The 18,774-nt window shown below is 45.5% G+C and overlaps 1 protein-coding gene across 3 annotated transcripts in view; it reads right to left on the bottom strand.

Moving 5' to 3' along the window:
• Positions 1-14,065, bottom strand: part of SCAP (SREBF chaperone) — an 84,047-nt gene extending 69,982 nt beyond the window's left edge. For 2 of the 3 annotated variants that reach the window (XM_075547254.1, XM_075547252.1), the window contains exon 1: positions 13,923-14,065. The gene's annotated coding sequence lies outside the window, so the exon portion shown is untranslated. Of the gene's footprint in view, positions 1-13,435; positions 13,457-13,922 lie in introns of those variants that run through there. The other variant, XM_075547253.1, reaches the window with a different exon arrangement.
• Positions 14,066-18,774: the final 4,709 nt, after the last annotated feature.

Raw genomic sequence — 18,774 nt, forward strand, 5'->3', positions numbered from 1 at the left:
ATAAGGAGAGCTCAAGTAGAAAGCAAAGGTTTTGAGGATGAGGATGGCAACAAATGTACAAATGTGCTTGACACAATGGATGGATTGTGATAAGAGTTGTACAAGCCCCAATAAAATGTTTTACAAAAAGAATATGGGATGATACGAGATGATCATCTCAACAGACCCAGAAAAAAAATTTTAATAAAAGCAACTCCCTTTTCAAAGCTTTTTTCATTTATTTATTTTATTTTTTAATGATGATGGAGTTAATAGGTTATTAGAGAATATTAGGTTGCAACTCTGGATCTGAAATACTAGAATACAGTTTTTGTCTGAGCATTTTTTCTTTGTGCCTGCAGGCATGCATCTTTTTTTAATACTTTTATTGAGGGCTCTTTTATATCTTATCACAATCATCTAGTGTGTCAAGCACATTTGCCACCATCATCATTTTCAAAAAGATATAGTGTCTGGGGGTCTCAAAGACTTGAAGGTAAACAAGCGGCCATCTAACTCAGAAGCAACAAAGCCCACATGGAAGAAGCACACCAGCCTGTGCGATCACAAGGTGTCAAGGGATCAGGTATTAGATGTCATCAGAACAAAAATCTTACCATAGTGAATGAGCAGGGGAGTGCAGAGTGGTGACCCAAAGCCCATTTGTAGGCCACTGGACATCCCCTTACAGAAGGGTCCCGGGGAGGAGACGAGACAGTCAGGGTATGACGTAGAAACGATCAAAATTACAACTTTCCTCTAGTTCCAAAATGCTTCCTCCCTCCTTCCCCCCACTATCATGATCCGAATCCTACCTTGTAGGTCTGACTAGACTGGAGGATGTGCACTGGTACAGATGGGAACTGGAAACGCAGGGAAACCAGGGCGGATGATCCCCTCAGGACCATTGGTATGAGTGGCAATACTGGGAGGGCATAGAGAGGGTGGGTTTGAAAGGGGGAACCTATTTCAAGGATCTACATGTGACCTCCTCCCTGGGGGACATACAACAGAAAAGTGGGGGAAGGGAGACATGGGACAGAGTAAGATATGACAAAATAATAATTTATAAATTATCAGGGGTTCATGAGGGAGAGGGGAATAGAGAGGGAGGGGAAAAATGAGGACCTGATGCCAGGGGCTTGGGTAGAGAGCAAATGTTTTTGAAATGATGAGGGCAACGAATGTACAAATGTGCTTTACACAACTGATGTATGTATGGATTGTGATGGGAGGTGTATGAGTCCCTAATGATAAAAAAAAAAACCATTCTCTTCCCACTTGAGCCCGATATCAGCTCCCCATTTCTTCCCCCTTCCTCCCCCACCTACCCTCCCTCACAAACCCTTGATAAGTTATAGATTATTATGTTCATATCTTACATCATCCTCTATCACCCCTCACCCCCTTTTCTGTTGACCATCCCCCTGGGAGGGGGGTTAAATGTCAATCATTGTGATCAGCACTCCCTTTCTCTCCCCACATCTTCCCCTGCCCTTCCTGGTATCGCTATTCTCATGATTGGTCCTGAGGGTTTCTCTGTCCTGGATTCCCTGTGTTGCAAGCTCTTACTTGTGCCAGTGTCCATGCTCTGATTTTGCCAGATTTGTAAGGTAGACTTGGGGTCATGATAGGCAACACCCTTTTATAATAAAATCCTCAATAAACTAGAAAGAAGGAAATATCTTCAATGCAATAAAGGTATCTATCAAAAAACTCCCTGATCCCTGATGGCATTGCAGTTACGTGTTTGGCTGCTAATTGATGGTCAGCAGAGAGAGAAAGACGAGGCTTTCTACTGCTATAAAGAGTTACAGTCTCAGAAGTCCAAAAGGGCAGATCTACCCAGTCCTATAGGATTGCTAAGAGTTAGAATGGACCAATAGCAGTGAGCTTGGTGGCGGCAGTTTTTTTAACTGAATATGAAGTTTTCCATAAGATCAGAAAGCTTGACTAACTGTAGCGGCCTGAGGTGAACTGCCAAGATGGTTTGCTACTCACTCGACCCAAAAAACCCTACAAAATCCTGCAAATCAAGAGGGTCGAACCTCCGGATCCACTTCAAGAACACCCGTGAAACTGCCCAGGCCATCAAAGGCATGCACATCCAGAAAGCCACCAAATACTTGAAAGACGTCACTCTGCAGAAGCAATGTGTGCCTTTCCGACAGTACAATGGTGGTGTTGGCAGGTGTGCCCAGGTCAAACAATGGGGTTGGACCCAGGGTCGGTGGCCCAAAAAGAGTGAATTTGCTTCACATGCTTAAAAATGCAGAAAAGTAATGCCGAACTTAAGGGTTTAGATGTGGATTCTCTGGTCATTGAGCACATCCAGGTGAACAAAGCCCCCAAGATGCGCCGCCGGACTTAGAGAGCTCATGGTCGGATCAACCCATCCATGAGCTCCCCTGCCACACTGAGATGATCCTGACTGAGAAGGAACAGATCGTTCCCAAACCAGAAGAGGAGGTTGCACAGAAGAAAAAGATTTCTCAGAAGAAACTGAAGAAGCAAAACTCATGGCTCGGGAATAAATTAAGTTTAAAATAATAAAAGTTAAAGCGCTACAAAAACAAAAAAGAAAAGATCAGAAGGCTTGTTCTCACACTTTTATTCAACATTATAGTAAAGCTTCTCCCAGGACAATAAGATAAGAAAAAGAAATAAAATTAGGCATCCAGACAGGGAAGGAAAAAACAAAACTACTTGATATTTCCCCCCTTTAAAAATTTTTTTGAATTCTACAATTATTAGGAAGTTCCAAAGATGGCATGAAGTGGTCCCATGTACTCTTCCCACTTTCCAGGTAATGGTTACATCATACAACTATAGTACAAGGTCAAAAGCAAGAAATTGGCACAAAGTGAGTATAGTTCTACTATATTTTATCACATTTGTTCCACTGGTAATGTGATCTTGTGCATAAAGAGTCCTAAGGAAACCATTAAAGGCTATTATTAACAAAGAATAATAAATTATTTCAAGGTGGCAGGATATAAGATCAATATATAAAAAACAGTTGTTATTTCTAAAACACACACTGAATAATTCAAAAATAAAATCAAGAGATTCCATTTACAGGAATTGCAACAAAAATAATAAACCACAAAGGAATAAGTTTAGCTAAAGAATTGCAAATCTTGTGCACTGAACATTACAAAACACTGTTGAAATTATTTTTTTAAATCTATATACATAAATGAAAAGATACCACGTATTCATGGACTGGAAACGTAATATTATTATTAAGATGCCAATCTTCGTCAAATTGATGTACAAAATCAATATAATTCTTTTCAAAATCCCAGGTGACTTCTTTGCAAAACCTGACATGACGACCCTAAAATCATAGGGAAAAGTAAGGAACCCAAAATAAGACCTCCTCCAAAAAAAACACTCCAAAAATTTAAAGATGTATACTTTCCAATTTCAAAGCTCACTACAAAGTTACAATAATCGAGCCACTGTGGAACAGCATGTAGATAGTCACAGAAATCAACTGACAGAACTGAAGGTCCAGAAATAAATTCATATATTTATGGCCAATGGATTTCTGACAAATGCGCCAAGCAATTCCATGAGACAAAAATAGCCTTTTCAACAAATGGTGTTAGACAACTGGGCACTCACATGCAAAAAGCTAAAACTGGGCCATTATCCCAAATCATATTTGGAATGAAATCAAACACCTCTAAGTATAAACTAAAATTATAAAATTCAAAAGTAAAGCTTCAAGACCTCAGAGGGTTGCAGGTTTCTTAGACACAACAACAAAAATGCACACAGTGAAAGTAAAATTTGATAAATTGGAGTCCTTCAAAATTAAAAACCTCTGTGCACCTAACAATTCTCAGTATAAAAGTATCAAGGCCAACTACAGACGGAAAAAAATGTAAATCAAGTATCTATCTGATACACAAATATATAAGGAACTCAAATTCAACAACAAAAAGACAACCAATGTGGCTAAAGGACTAGAATAGACATTTCTTAAATAAATGGTTAACACATGAAAGGATGCTCAACATTACTCATTAGCAAAATGCAAATCCAAAACACACTGGGTACCACCCCTGACATTCTAGGCTGGCAGCAAACCAGTCAGTGCTGCAAAACTGTACACACTACTGGTGGGAATGGAAACTGTGCGCAATTTTGGAAACAGTTTGGCAATTTCTAACCAGCTAGTCTACTTTCAGGTATCTATCCAGGTAAAAGGAAAACACATCAATGCTACCCAACAACATTATTCATTATTCAACATTTTTCAAAGAGCCTAAAAATCTGAACCACCACTCAAATGTCTATCAACCAAAGAGTGGATAAACAAAATGTTATATAGTCATACAACATGTGGCAGTAACACAATCTCCTGTCAACTTGAGGGAAAAGGTGGAGTCTAGCCTGCCAATCAGGTCACAGCCAATGAGGCCTCTGTGTGGGCACGGCCTTCTCCTAAGGATTCTGGGAACTTCTATCTTCCTCCCTGGAGGCAGAACACACACACCCTGTGCTGATCCCAGTCAAAGCCCTGGAGCTGGACGAGCCACGTGGAGACCCACGCCAGCCCGCAGATACTTCCACCCGTAGGCCTGTGATCTTCCTGCATTGGATGTCATTGCAGGTCTTATGTGAGTCTGAAGAGGAATTTATAGACTGGTATTGGACATATGGGCTAATTTCGAACTTAGGGACTTGATCTGGACTAGGCTGGGATGTTTTCTTAATAAACAATTACTCTTTGACCTAAAGCTCTGTTATACACAAATGTCTCTGGATTTGTTTCTCTAGTCAACCCAAACTAACACAAGCAGAATATTATTTTAGCATATAAAGGAGTAGGGAAAAAAAAGGAGCTGTTACATGCTACATCAATGAACTCTGAAAATATTATGCTAAGTGAAAGGATATATACATATTGAAAACACACAAGATTCCAAGAAAAAACTTTTCTTAGCCTAAAAGTATCAAGGCAATTGATTGAAAAAAGCAATCAAACTAACAGATATGTGCTACATGATTCCATTTCAAGAACAGGTGAAAACTAATCAAAGATGAGAAAAATCAGATTTAGTGATTCTAAAGTATATAAAAGGAGGTATATAAAATGGGAAAGGGCAGGAAGGAACATTCTGGGATTCTGGACACAGCTGATATTGGGGGGTTGGGGTGTATCAGGGTATGATAGTTATATAATCTGTTGTCAATTTGAGACTTACAAAGTGAAGGGGCTAAGGAGATAAATAGCTCGCTGGGGGTGGGACACTCACTCTGAGAGACTCTCTACTGACAAGAGATCTGGATATATGCTGATGGCAGCAAGAGCCCTGGACCTTGAGGAGCCATGTGGAGACCCACACCAGCGCTGAGAAGCTTCTACCATCACTGAATCCACAAGACTGTCCACCCACTGGCCTGTGAGCATCCTGCATTTGGCGTCATTGCATGTGTGCAATTCTGAGTCTGAAGAGGACTTATAGTTTGATATTGGACATATGGAGTAATATGGGGCTTCTGGACTTGATCTGCACTGGGCTGGGCTGTTTGCTCAATATTCGACTGCTTTTGTACATGAAGCTTTCTTATACACACGAGTGTGTCTATGAATTGGTTTCTCTAGTCCACCCAGCCTAACATAGCTACCAAAACATTACTAGTGGTTACCACTAGGATAACAGACAAGTTTAGCTTTTATGGGGTCTTTCTGTACTTCTCTATTAATATTTCTTCTATACAGATGATCTGTACTAAACAGCAGCACTGAACACCCAGAAAACAGACGTTAGTTTGCAAGGGAAAAACATGGAGATAGCACTCTATATATATATCAAGAATGTTATCTTAAGATATGATCTAAACAAAAAAAAACGGACTAAAGTCAAGAGCCAAGTACATTCATGGCCATTAGTTACAAAAATTGATATGCACCTGCATGGCCCTCTAGCTTCAGGTGCACTTGTCTCCTCAGAGTGGAGAGGCCAACTAACAGGAGCAGCACCATATGGAAGCTTGCTTGAAATTCAAATACCCTAGGCTTGTTCAGACCTCCCAAAGTAGGGGCGGGGCATGGGTGGGGGGCGGTGGGGGTGTGTGTCAAACAATACTCTCTCCGTTAGGTAGTTTTGTCTACTTCTGAAAATATTTCTTGCTCAAAACTCATTTTATTTCAATTTAAACAGTCCTGAACAAACACAAATCCCTTCAATGGTGGAATCATAAACTGGCAGATGTTAAAATGATTTTTTAAATGAGGTGGATTTTGGAATGCCTAAAGTCAAAACAACCACCAACACCTGCATCAGAATGAGCTGAAAGAAAAGCAAGGCTATGTTTTATAACACGACAAAGCAAACCAATTTGAAACACTCTAGAACTCGAGACGGGAATGGCACAACTATTACGAAGACTATGTGCATGAACTGATAATTCTTTTTTATAACAGTTTTATTGGCACAATTTACATATCATGCAATTAAATAGTTCAATTGTTCAATCATATCAAGGAGAACAGTACAATCATTACCACACACAATTTTAGTACACACCCCTCCCCCCATGGTTAAAGCACCTTTAAAATTATTTGCACCGTCACAGGCAGTTCTAGTGCTCCCTCCCACCTTGTTTTCTTTCCTGAAATCCCATTTCCCTCCCTATCACCCACTCCCACTGCCTGTACCCCCATCAGCCCCTGTATCAGTTATTATCACTAGGCATCCACTCTTTCTGTGCATTGCAAACAGGGAAACCCAACGGAAACAATAAAAGACAAAATCAAATTAAGGTGGTAAAGATAAAATAATAGTAACATAAAGACCAAAATATAAATAATGAGTAAATTAAAAAAAAGACTCTCATCAACAATCCCAAAGCCAAGGAAGAAATTTCTGTCATGGAACACGTAAGAGATACTTGCACCCAGAACCAACTCAGGTTGGGTCCACAGGGAGGTCTGCTGGTCAAGCGTGGAGTTTGATCCAGCAGAGTCAAGGTGACAGTGGTCTCTGCCTGATCGTCAGGCTGTTGGAGACTCCTGCCTATGGCTGGAAGGGATCTGCCAGCGGCTCAGTCTGATAGATACTCTGCAGATGGGTTTTGGGCTCCCACTGTCCACTGTATCCTTCTACAATTGGTGTTCATCATTTTAGGGCTGATGCTTCTTTCCCCCTCCAACATATCTGAATTTTGTCGTTGTCATCTTTGGATGACAAGCTGGCGTGATTCTTCCGTGCGGACTTAGCTGACTCCTTGCTTAGACGGCTGCTTGTTTGAATACAAGCCTGTAACACCCAGACCCTGTGGATAGCGAGGATAGCGAGGCACCATCTGATTTCTTCACCACACTGATGGAGCAGCAGCCTCCTCAGGGACCATTTGATGCAGGGGAGTTTGAGCAGGGCATGTGATCAGACGCACTGTTCTGGAATCGGGGCCAGAGTGAAGCAGGAGCCCAGACTCCATCTGCTTGTCCCGGGGTTTGCCCATCTCTGGTTGACCTGGTCCCAGGATGACGTTGGTGGTCATCATACGACAAAATCACAACCCTACAAGATCAACTGCATCATCAATTGCAGCCATAAGCCAACCAGCCACCACACTGAACACACACACCCAAAAAGAAAAGCAACAACAAAAAGCAAGCCGCAAACAGGAACGCACACAACCCACCTACACTAAGCAGTATAGCATTGTCCGTCACCCCCCTGGGGTGTAAGTCGGCTGTGCTGCTATCACCGTCTATTTTCCCAATGGCTCCAGTGTCACTATGAGGGGTCTGTGCGAGGACAGTCCACCCTGAGCTGCCACCCACCTGGTTGTCCCACAGTTCCATTGGCCTCTGTTGACTCAGAGTGGGGATTGATGGCAGTGCAGATCCATGCTCAGAGGTCCCAACCTGCTGTGTCCCTGCAGGTGGGCACTGCGATATTACAGATGTAGGGGATCCTGGGTCTCTTTCCACTGGACACCACACACTGATTGTTTTGTTTTTTTTAATCATTTTATTGGGGGCTCATACAACTTTGATCACATCGTACATACATCCATTGTGTCAAGCACTTTTGCACATTTGTTTCTCTTCTCATTCTCAAAACATATGCTTTCAACTTGAGCCCTTGGTATCAGCTCATTTTCCCCTCCCTTCCCCATGAACCCTTGATAATTTATAAATTATTATTATTTTGTCATATCTTATATCCGACATCTCCCTTCACCCTCTTTTCTGTTGTCCATCCCCCAGAGAGGAGGTTATATGTAGATCCTTGTAATTGGTTCCCTCTTTAAACTGATTATTCTTGTATCTGTGGGTCCTGACAATATTGAATATAGAAGTTCAATCATTTTTATTTCTTAGGAATGCACTTACTTAAAATTGTTACATTAGGCGCCTCAACAGTTACTACAGCTTAAAAGGTAATATTTGTGCTATATCTCATACAAATGACTACTGAAAACAATTCTGCTTTCATATTCGGGACAGTAATTTTTAAAAATGTGTAACAGGTTATTAATATGAAGTACCAAGGCCTTAAGTATCTAGTAGGTGCCCTGGTGATGCAGTGGTTATGTGTTGGGCTGCAATCCACATGATGGGCAGTTCGAAACCACCAGCAGTTCCTTGGCAGAAAGCTTGGGCTTTCTACTCCTGTCAACAGTTACAGTCTCCAAAAACCCACAGCGGGTTGCTATGAGTCAGCATGGACTTGAGGGCAGCGAGTTGAGGTTTCTTGTTTTTGTTTTTAGGTATCTAGTGTTAACAAAAATACCCTAAGTGGGTGGCATTAACAAACAGGAGCACAGGTGGTGCAGTGGCACAAGATCAGCAGTTCAAACTAAACTAACTCACTGCTGGTTCCTCAGTTCTGACTTCTAGAGATTCTAAAGAACAGGGTAGAACTGCCACTGTTGGGTTTCCAAGGCTGTAAATCTTTTTTTTTTTTGCTGTAAATCTTTATAAGAGCAGACTGACTCATTCTTCTACCAAGTGGCAAGTGGATTTGAACTGGAGAAAAAAAGAGATTGGAGGCCGTCAGGGAAGCTCTCAATCTGACAAGGAGCCCTGGTGGCACAGTGAGTTTCTCACTGGGCTGCTCATCGCAAGGTCAGCAGCGCAAAACCACCAGCTGCTGTGCAGGAGAATAATGAGGCCTTTTACTCCTGTAAAGAGCTGCAGTGGTGGAAACCCACGGGGCTAGTTCTACTCTGTCCTGTACGTCAACAACGGCCCAGTGGCATTGAGTTTTTTCTCAGTTTGTTCACTGAGACCATTAAGCAATGGCCCTGTCCTCTAGACTCTGAGATCCTTTGGCTTTTGGTGGCCTCATTCCTCTTAGTCCATCTGAGCAGCAACCCCACCGCCTTGGTCCTGGCCAGGTTCCTCTTCTGCCCTACCCGTTCTGCTTTGGGCACCATCCCATGCCTCACACTCCAGAACCAAGTGAAGATCCAACTCTTTGAGACCTAGAAGGCTGTAGCACCAGCCTTGGAGACCCATGAGGCCCTGCCCATCCTTTGACACCCCAAAGGCCACAGCCCCATGTGAGAGTAAGGCAGCTCCACTTCCCCTGCGGGGTTCTGCGGACCATCAAGCTGCTCCCAGGGTGGTCTGCTGCTTTTCTTGGAGGACAGCAGAGGTAGCGCCTTTGGCCTGTTCCCTGCCTGCAGAATTCCAAGAGACAGGGGGCGCTTTCCTTCTCGTCTGTCTGTTTCCTTCCAGCTGAGTGGAGGATGGGTTTCCACAGGCTCTTCGACAAAAGACTGTGCAGCCATGTCTTCAGTGTGTACCGGAGGATTTCCTCATGTTAAGTTCTGTGTTCGTTTTGCACAGCTTATCTTTAAGTCCATCTCTCCCCGCCCCAGGTTCACTTGTAAGCAGGGCTGAGAAACCACACAGGCCCTTTAACCCGTTGCTTCGACATGTCATCACTCTTCTATCCAAGCTCCTCAATTGCAAGTTTGACCTTCCACCACACATCTGACAGGCTTAAACCATTTGGACAAGTGCTACCTAACAAGAATTGCCCTTCCTCCATCATTCAATCACATGTTCTTTTGTTTTCTTTTAAAGCCTCATTAGAAGCACATTTAACATCCGTATTTCTAGCACGCAACATGCTATTGCTGGCACCATACAAAAAAATTTTTTTAGTTCACTGTCATCAAGTCAATGTTAACTCACAGCAACCCCACAGGACAGAACTGTCCCTGTGGGTTTCTGAGACTGTAACTTGCTATGGGAGTAGACAGCCCCATCTTTCTTCCTCAGAGCAACTGGTGGGCCTTTTGGCCCACAGCCCAGTGTGTAACCACTATGCCACCAGGGCACCGTGTCTGGGAGTTTCAAAAAGTTACATGGAAAATTTTCATTATCTTTCTATTCCATTTTCCCAAAACCTTTTTGAAGCCCCCTCATATGTATTCCTCTGAGATTTTTTTCTCTATACCTCTCCTCACTTCCTTCTGAGCCCTCACCAGAAAGGGTTTTGATGGCCACATGACTCTTCAAGGCAAGCTAGGCTTTTACTATTAGGCACCTTCAAACTCTTCCAGCCTCTACCCATCCCCCAATTTCAAAACTGCTTCCGCGTTTTAGGAGGCTGTTAAAGTAACCCCCTACACCTCCACTGCCAATGTGCCGTAGTTCTCCTGAGCGGCTCTAGCAGAACTATCATGGTTCAACAAACAGAAATGTACTGCCGCACAGTTTAGGGGGTTAGAAGTGGAAAGTCAGGATGCCAGAGAAAGCTTTCTTCGGGTCAGCTCTGGAAGGTCGTTGTTTGTTTCAGCTTCTTCTCTAGGGCAAAGTTTGGTGGCTTAGCATCTTTTTGTTCTTCTCTGCCTTGTGCACTTGTTTAATCTCTTTTATGTCTTAAAGAGATTGACTCAAGATAAACTCCACCTAAGTCCTGCTCATTAAACATAACAAAGGCAACCATTTCCAAATGGGACTGAGCACAGACATAGAGGTTAGAATTTAAAAACACATTTTTAGGGGACACAAATGAACCATTCTCCCATAACAGCAATTCTTTCTGATAACATGGAATCATACTAGATGTGACTTGACTTCTCCCTCAGGAACAGGGTCTCAGAAGTTAGCACACATCTTGCCTGTTGTCACACAAAGCCAAATAAACCACTGTTTTTACCAAGGATTTGCGATCATGAACCGCTCAAAGAGAAACGAGTCAAATATACAACCCCTAATAAGTGTGTTTGTAAATGCCAGATGCATGTACCAATGTGATAATATACAGTAAACACTGTAACAAAAATACATAGCAGAAATTAAATAAGGCCGATGTAAACAAAGATGAGTCTTAACATTAGTCTGAGTGATGAGCCCTGACCAAGCGTCAAGTGGAGGCTCAAATGCAGAAGCCAAAGCGCTGTTCTCTTCCTGCTGAGTCCCACCATCGCTGAGGCATCTGTTGCTGGCTTCCTCACTCCACCCTCCCACCTTCTTCTGCTACCCTGTGCCTGGCGGGGAGTGAATGGGAGGGGCTGTGGCACCAGCAGGTGGAAGAGCACTGACTTCCTTAGCAGACAAGTGTGGGTTTGTACCCAGCTTCTGCCTCTTGCTTACTAGGTAACCCAGGTGCACTGAGAGAACGTCTTTAAGAGGAGACAAAAACGGTGCCACCTCACCTGGTTATTATGAGAATTAATTGAGATAAACTAATAATAGAGCACCAAGCTCAGTACCTAGACAGCACAAACACTTGACTGATATTACCCATTATCACTACTAGTTTAGGTGGTAAGAGAAGTCTCCTGGGCCTTGTTTCATATGCCAGTTCAGGAAGGCAGTAAATTACGTGGAAGTAGATGTAGCACAGGTGGTGGTGTTAAGTCTACCCTAAGAGCCCAGTTTCTTTATAAGGGCCAGTCTTCTCATCCGGTCAACAGAAATGGTGACACACACCATAGATGACGTGCCCGTCAGAGATGAAACACTACCACTGGTGGTCAGGAAATGGCCCCCAGGGGTGAGGGTAAGCAAATAGCACATGCTCTTGGGTCATTCCAGGGTCAGTGGAACACAGTCGTGTGCCTGGCTAGATCCTGGGAGGGTGCACATCCCTGACACCTACCATGAATGCTAACATGCATGCGTACTGGTGTCCATATGAGCAGCTGCTCACACATGACTGCAGGCGAGTCACAGCTTTATGTTTCAAACCTGGAGGCAATTCTTTACCCACACCTCAGGATGGAAAAATAATGGGGTGGGGGTGAGGCGGTTAAACCAGAGAATACAAAAAACATGGAGTCTTCTAGAGAGATGTGGGGTTTGCTACAATCGCAAGAGAAAAAAAGAAAGTACACAATCACCAGATGAGTTCACAAATTAAAACCAATTCTTTCGGTTTAGGACCAAAACAATGGAAATGAAAAATTTTTTTTAAATATATTTATGGTGTTTTAACATCATGTACCCACGTGGGAACTCTGTAAATCTGCAAAGCACCCAAAGCCTAAACAGTGTACTCATTGCTGTGAAATCGATTCCGACTCATAGTGACCCTATGGGTTTCCGAGACTGTAACTCGTTATAGGAATAGAAAGCTCAGGCTTTGTTCCACAGAACAGCTGGTGGGTTTGAATGCTAACCTCGCGGTTATGACCCTAACCTGCAACCACTGTGCCACCAGGGTTCCTAGACAACATAAAGAGAGATGAAAAGAGGCATCCCTCCCTCCCTCTGATAATTCCAACTCAGAGCGACCCTCTAGCACGGGGTGGAAGTGCTCCTGTGGGTTTCTAGACGGTAAATCGTTAAGGGAATAATACACCTCATCTTCCTCCGGAAGAGCAGCAATGGTTTCAAACGGCTGACCTTGGGCTAATGCTTACCGTTCGGCAACCAGGAAATCACTCAAGTATATCTGAAATGCACACAGCACTAATTCCAAAAATCCACCCCATGCGACTGCCAACCAGTCCATTTCAAATCGTGGCGACACCAGTATAGGGATTCCGAGACGATACGTCTTTAAGAATGCAGATGGCCTGCCTCATCTTTCTCTGCCGAGCAGCGGGTGGATCTGAACCTCCAACCTTGCGGTGAGCAGTCCGGCGCTTGCTTACCAGACTGCCTTAAAAAAGGCTTCAATCTTGGCACAACACTGCTGAGACGTCAGCACACCAATAAAGACGCTGCCTAACTAGACTCTGCAAAACGTCTGGACTGGTCCGACTGAAGAGCTAGCCACACACGAAGCTAGCATCAATTTCAAAGCCTATTTTCTCGTCACAAAAATAATTACAAACTCCCCCGCCCCAGAACGTCGAATCACCCAGCTGACTGCCACACAGAACCGGGGAGGGGGCAGCCAGGGGCGAGCCCGGCCAGAGCCGCCACAGGTTCGACTCGAACAACTTGCAGTCAACACTCCCCTGCAGCTAGCGCTGCCGTGAAACTGCAACCCCGTGCGGTAGGCTGAGGTCACAAACCCACCGAGAAGTAAACACCGGCGGAGAGAGGGAGCAAACTTCAGGTTCATACAAACACACAACACTGGACACCAGGCGACGGCAGGCACGGGGAGCTACGTGGTGCCTCAGTCAGCCCTGGAAAAGCAGCAGGAGACGGGGCCGCACGCTCTCCCCGCACTCGGGAAACCCCAGAGCAGGTTCCAGGGCGGACGGCTGCCCGGGGACGACGGGGCCAGGGCACGCGACGGAGCAGCTGCATCTGCTGCCGGCCGGGGTCCCCGGGGGGGGGGGGGGCGGGCGGCCCTGAGGGGCTCGGCCCGGCGGGTCCGCACGCGGCGGCCCGGTCCCCTCCCCAGGCTGCAGTCTCGGGCCCGGCCCCGGGCTGCTGGACAGCGCCCACGCCTGAGCTCCGGTCCCGGGCGGCCCCCAGCCCTGCTCCTCGAGTCCGCGCGGGGAGAGGCCTGAGCCGGGCCCGCGGGCCGGCACCGTGAGGGCGCGCGCGGAGGTACCTGTGGCAGCAGCGGCTCCCGGGCAGCAACAGCGGCGGCGCGGCGTGCGCGCTCCCGGCTCGCGGCCCGGTGCGTGAAGCCCGCCCTCTTTTTCCCGGCCGCCCGGCGTCCCGGCCGCTCCCCCGCCCCTTCACCTCTCACCTCCTACCTTTCCCCTCCCGCCCAGGCCGCCGTGCGCACGTGCTCCAGGGCGCATGCGTAGTTCGGCCTCCCGCCCGCCCGGCTGTCCCTGCTCGCCCCCTAGTGGACCTCGGCCGCACAACCCAAGAGACGCACAGGTGACGAATGCATGGCCTGGGGGCGTGCAACTTGGATTCGGTCCGGAGAACCAGACAGCTTTTGACGTGTTCGTTGGATTAATCCACATCTAGCCGAAGATCGTTTTTCGGCTTTTTGACGAAGATCTAGCGTAAAAACATGCAGAAGTTGCTCATGCACTCTAAGAACAGTCAAAAAAAAATTACAAGCACTCCAGATAAGCAACAAATGTCGTTGGGCTAAGATAAATAAATAGATTGAGATGTAGTCTTTAAAAATGCTTGTTATTTACGCAGAAAGATGTTCCTGAAAGTTCAAAAAAAGCTGTGAAGCGTGACCACATTTTTGCTTAAAAAAACATGCAAGAAGGGTCTTGAGTAACACACGTTGATCTCCAGGTGGAGGGGGATTATGGGTGTTTGGTCCTTTTTCGTTTGCAGATTGGCACTCAGTGAATGGCTTTCTACACCGGTGTATTTGCTGTGAGGGCACCAGCTCCCCTCCTGTTTACTGCGTGAGATGCAGAGCAGAGTGGAAAACCCGAAGTGGATCTTGCTGGTGCTTCAGACACAAAAGGAAAAGGGAGCCTTCCCCTGCAAGCTGGCGAGTAGACCCAGTGCATTTGTCCATGGTGTCGGGTTCGGATACCTTGCTTGCGCCAGCCTACAACTTCAGGGCACCCGGATCTCCAAGTGTCAGGTGTCTGCAACTCAAATACACTGGGCCACCACCTCATCCACACCCACCAGACTACAAGGCTAAAACAAACCCGTTCCTGCTCTGTGCAGCCACAAAGCAAGAAAGCAATCGGAGCTCACTCTTCTGGTCATTCCATTACAGCGCCCCCCCCCCCTTCTTTAAACAATCACGCCCCTCCCTCAACCCCTTCCCCACTGGACTCTGCACTAGGTTTGCTCCCTCCCACCCTCCCTCCCACGTTGCCACAGTGAAACTAAACAACTTAGCATGATTGGCCTTGATCCAAGGTGACTTTTAGGATTAAGCCATGTATCAAGGTTCACTCTGTTCTTAAGATGGGGATTTTTACCCTATTAAAAATGAATTTTAATACAGTTTTTGTGGTAAAATTAGGTGCATTAAATGATTTTTGGATTGGTTTATACTCGAGTCTATACGGTAATTTATCCAACAGCTCCTTCAAGTCATAACTAGACAAAATGCAACCTGACTTCAGATTGTCATTGCTAGGTGCCATCAAGTCGTTTCCAACTCTTAGTGACCCCGTGCCCAACAGAACGAAACCCTACCTGGCCCCGCGTCGTCCTCACAATTGTTCTTAGGTTCCCGCCCATGGTGGCGGCCACCATGTCCACCCACCTTGTTGGGGCCCCTCCTTTTTCACTGCCCTTCTACAAACCTAAGGTCTTTCTCCTGATATGTCCAAAGTACATCAGACAAAGTCATACCATCCTTGCCTCTAAGGAGCATTCTGCCTGTCTTTCTTCCAAGATGGATTTGTTTGTTCTTTTGGGAATCCCTGGTGCTTTCAATATTCTTTGCCTGCACCGTAATGCACACACATCAATTCTTCTTCAGTCTTCCTTTTTCATTGCAGAACTTTCACAGGCATACGAGGGGATTGAAAAGCAGCTCACAGCTTGGGTCAGGCACAACTTAGTCCTCTGAGTACTATCTGCTTTTCAACACTTGTGCAGCAGATTTACCCAAAGCAATGCATCCTTTGATCTCCTGACTGCTGCTTTCAAGAGCCTTGACTGTGGACCCAAGCAAGACGAAATCCTTGACAACTTTGATATTTTCTCCGTTTATCATGTTACCTATTGGTCCAGTTGTGGGGATTTTGGTTTACTTCAGATTGCCCACCAGAAATAATAAAGTCAGAAGTTTCTCTTATAAGAAAAAAAAAACCTCAACAGAGCTGAGAGATCACTAAGAAGTGATCACCACAATTCCCTGGACCAATGATCAAAGGTGATCTCAACGGCTTTGAATGACAATCTGGAAAAAACAGATTGAATATACCTAAGAAGTATATTCTATAGGGGAGGAGAGACCTAAGAAGGAAGTCCTGATTCCGGGACCTTGGGTTCCAGGCTCCAGCCCACTGCCCAGCTGCCTTAGCCCGCCACAGACACAGAGTGGGGATTTCATGAAGATAGAGGTCTTTGCCATTGTTTGCACTAAGGGGTGTGTGGCTCACCACGAGGTAAGTGTTGCTGTAACAGTTGACAAAGTGATAAGGTGAGAAAGGCTGCTTTGGGGCCAAACTCTTCAGACTGGGCTTCCAGTTCTCACGGGGCACCCAGTGGGAACTTAACTTCACGGAACCTCCAGTTGCTCAAACCTACGAAGGAACCAACAACTGACCCCTGTGTGTGCTGCATTGTTGTTTGGGGTGGGAGTGAGGTCTCACACTTGCCCCTGCCATGTGTCAGATTCCCCAGACATAGGGTCTCTGCACTAGAGAAACTGTCTCAGTGTAAACCTGCAAGCAGAAATGAACAGGCAATATGATAAGGGTTATGATAAGGTCATATCGTCATATGATAAGGTCATAGTAACCGACGGCAATGGTCAATTATTGATTGTTGGATCCTTGCCAGAGATGGGCTTGCTGCTATCTTATATAATCCTCACGATAGGGCTTTGCATGGAGGTACGAGAAACCCTGCGTTATGCAGGTAGGAACTAAAGCACACAGGGCTTTGACAGCATCCCTAAGTGCCAGAGGCACAGCACCAACCAGAGCGCTGCCAGCTTTCCGTCTCTCCCCGCTGCCGGCATGGCGCGTGTGAACACCCACGGGGCGTGTGAACACCCACGGGGCCAACGCTCTCAAGAGCACTGCGATGCCAACAGCAACTTCTAGTTGGGCCCTGCTCCACAGCCACTGTCTGCTCCCTGTGACCAGGAAGCATGTTTGCATCGGCCGTTTGAAATCACTGGCAATCACAGTTGTTGTGAACCTCACAGGCAAGGTAAACCAGTGTGGTCTGCTCACCCGATTGGATGGGCAACGCCAAGAGCCTGAGGGAGAGTGCAATAGTCCCTCTCATCACGTTTAGCTGCGCCGTGCTGACCGCAGCTGGTTTCATGCCCCCCAGGAAGCAAGACGAAGACACAAAGGAGGAGAAATCCTAGTATTGCTTTTCTACTGATATAATTCATACATACCAGTTGGGGTAAAATATCAGTTGGGAGAAGAAGAAAAATGTTGATCTAGTCACCAAACCCATGAAGTCTTCCAGAGCTACAAGGAGTCAGAGAACAATGTCAGGGACTAAAACAAGGGCTGGGAGGCAGTTTGGCAATTACATAATGATATAATCAGTCCCCAGGATGAGATCAGCTAATCACTTAAAAGGAGAGAGTGAGAAGCAACATTCTTACACTCAGGTCCCTGGGGTGCAGCCTGTACGACCTTTTATCTTAGAAGAGAGCTTGTCCTTTGGACCCAGGTTTGCCGTGCTGAGGAGCCTCCTAGGCTGCGGAACATCGATGCCAAGACGCATGGAAGTCTCAAAAGCCAAATGTTAAAGACTTTCCTCCAGAGCTAACAGTGAGGGAACGCCTGTCCCTCTCCATTGGGACGTACAGCCTCCTCACCTGTAGCCATCCACGTGCGGTCTTCCTGTTGGACTCCAGCAGGTCCTAGATCGGGTTTTCCTTGAGTCAGTGAAATCAAACAGGTTGGCCTTTTATTTGCACGTTTTAGATTTATTCACACTGTAGTACCTATCAGCAGTCTATTCCCTTTGTATAACTGAATTAATGTTCCCTGACTGGATAAACCACATCTAGCGGTCGGCAGACACTTGGGTGGTTTCTGCTATTTGACGATTTACAGAGGCGGCTGCTCTAGAGACATCCGCACACCCGGTCTGTGTGGATGTGTTTCCTTTCTCCTGAGTAAACTACCTTGGAGTGAAATGGCCGTATGGGAAACCTATGCTTGGTTTTTTAAGAAACCAAACATCATTTGCCATATGACGGTTCCGATTTCTCATATAGGAACACTATTGCTAACATTGTTAATGTCTTTTTAATGTAGCTCCTGGAGTGGTTATGTAATAGTAACCCGCTTCTGCTTTTAATTTATCTCCCTAGTGACTAATGATGTTGAGCATATTCTCATATGCTTACTGGTCATTCTTACATTGGCTTTGGGGAAATAGCTATTCAAATCTCTTGGCTTTCTTTCAATTGAGTTGTCTGCTTCTTTTACTAGAGTTTGGAGAATTCTTATGTTCTGAATATCAGTGTCTCATTGTAGGTAGGACTGGCAAACATTTTTCAGCAAAATGAAAAGAAGGGATAACTAGTTCAGAAATAAAGCAGCATTCACACCCAAGAAGAAAAAAATTAATTGCCCTGGTCACACTTACCTGGCCTTGACAAATGCAAATCCTAACTTGGGAGTAGAAAGTGTTAAGAATGCCACAGTATACAGGATAAGGAGTTCCTCAATATGGTTTAAGAGGCATTTATTACTCCAATCCTTGGTGTTAGCCAGGACAACACATAGGGCGCTCAGACTGCCACCTCTTTCTCCTGCATGGCAGCTGGTGGGTCCAAACTGCTGACTTTCTGGCTGGCAGCTGAGACTTGACCA

This window comes from Tenrec ecaudatus, chromosome 4 (assembly GCF_050624435.1).
Source record: "Tenrec ecaudatus isolate mTenEca1 chromosome 4, mTenEca1.hap1, whole genome shotgun sequence".
In the NCBI taxonomy this organism is placed as follows: domain Eukaryota; kingdom Metazoa; phylum Chordata; class Mammalia; order Afrosoricida; family Tenrecidae; genus Tenrec; species Tenrec ecaudatus.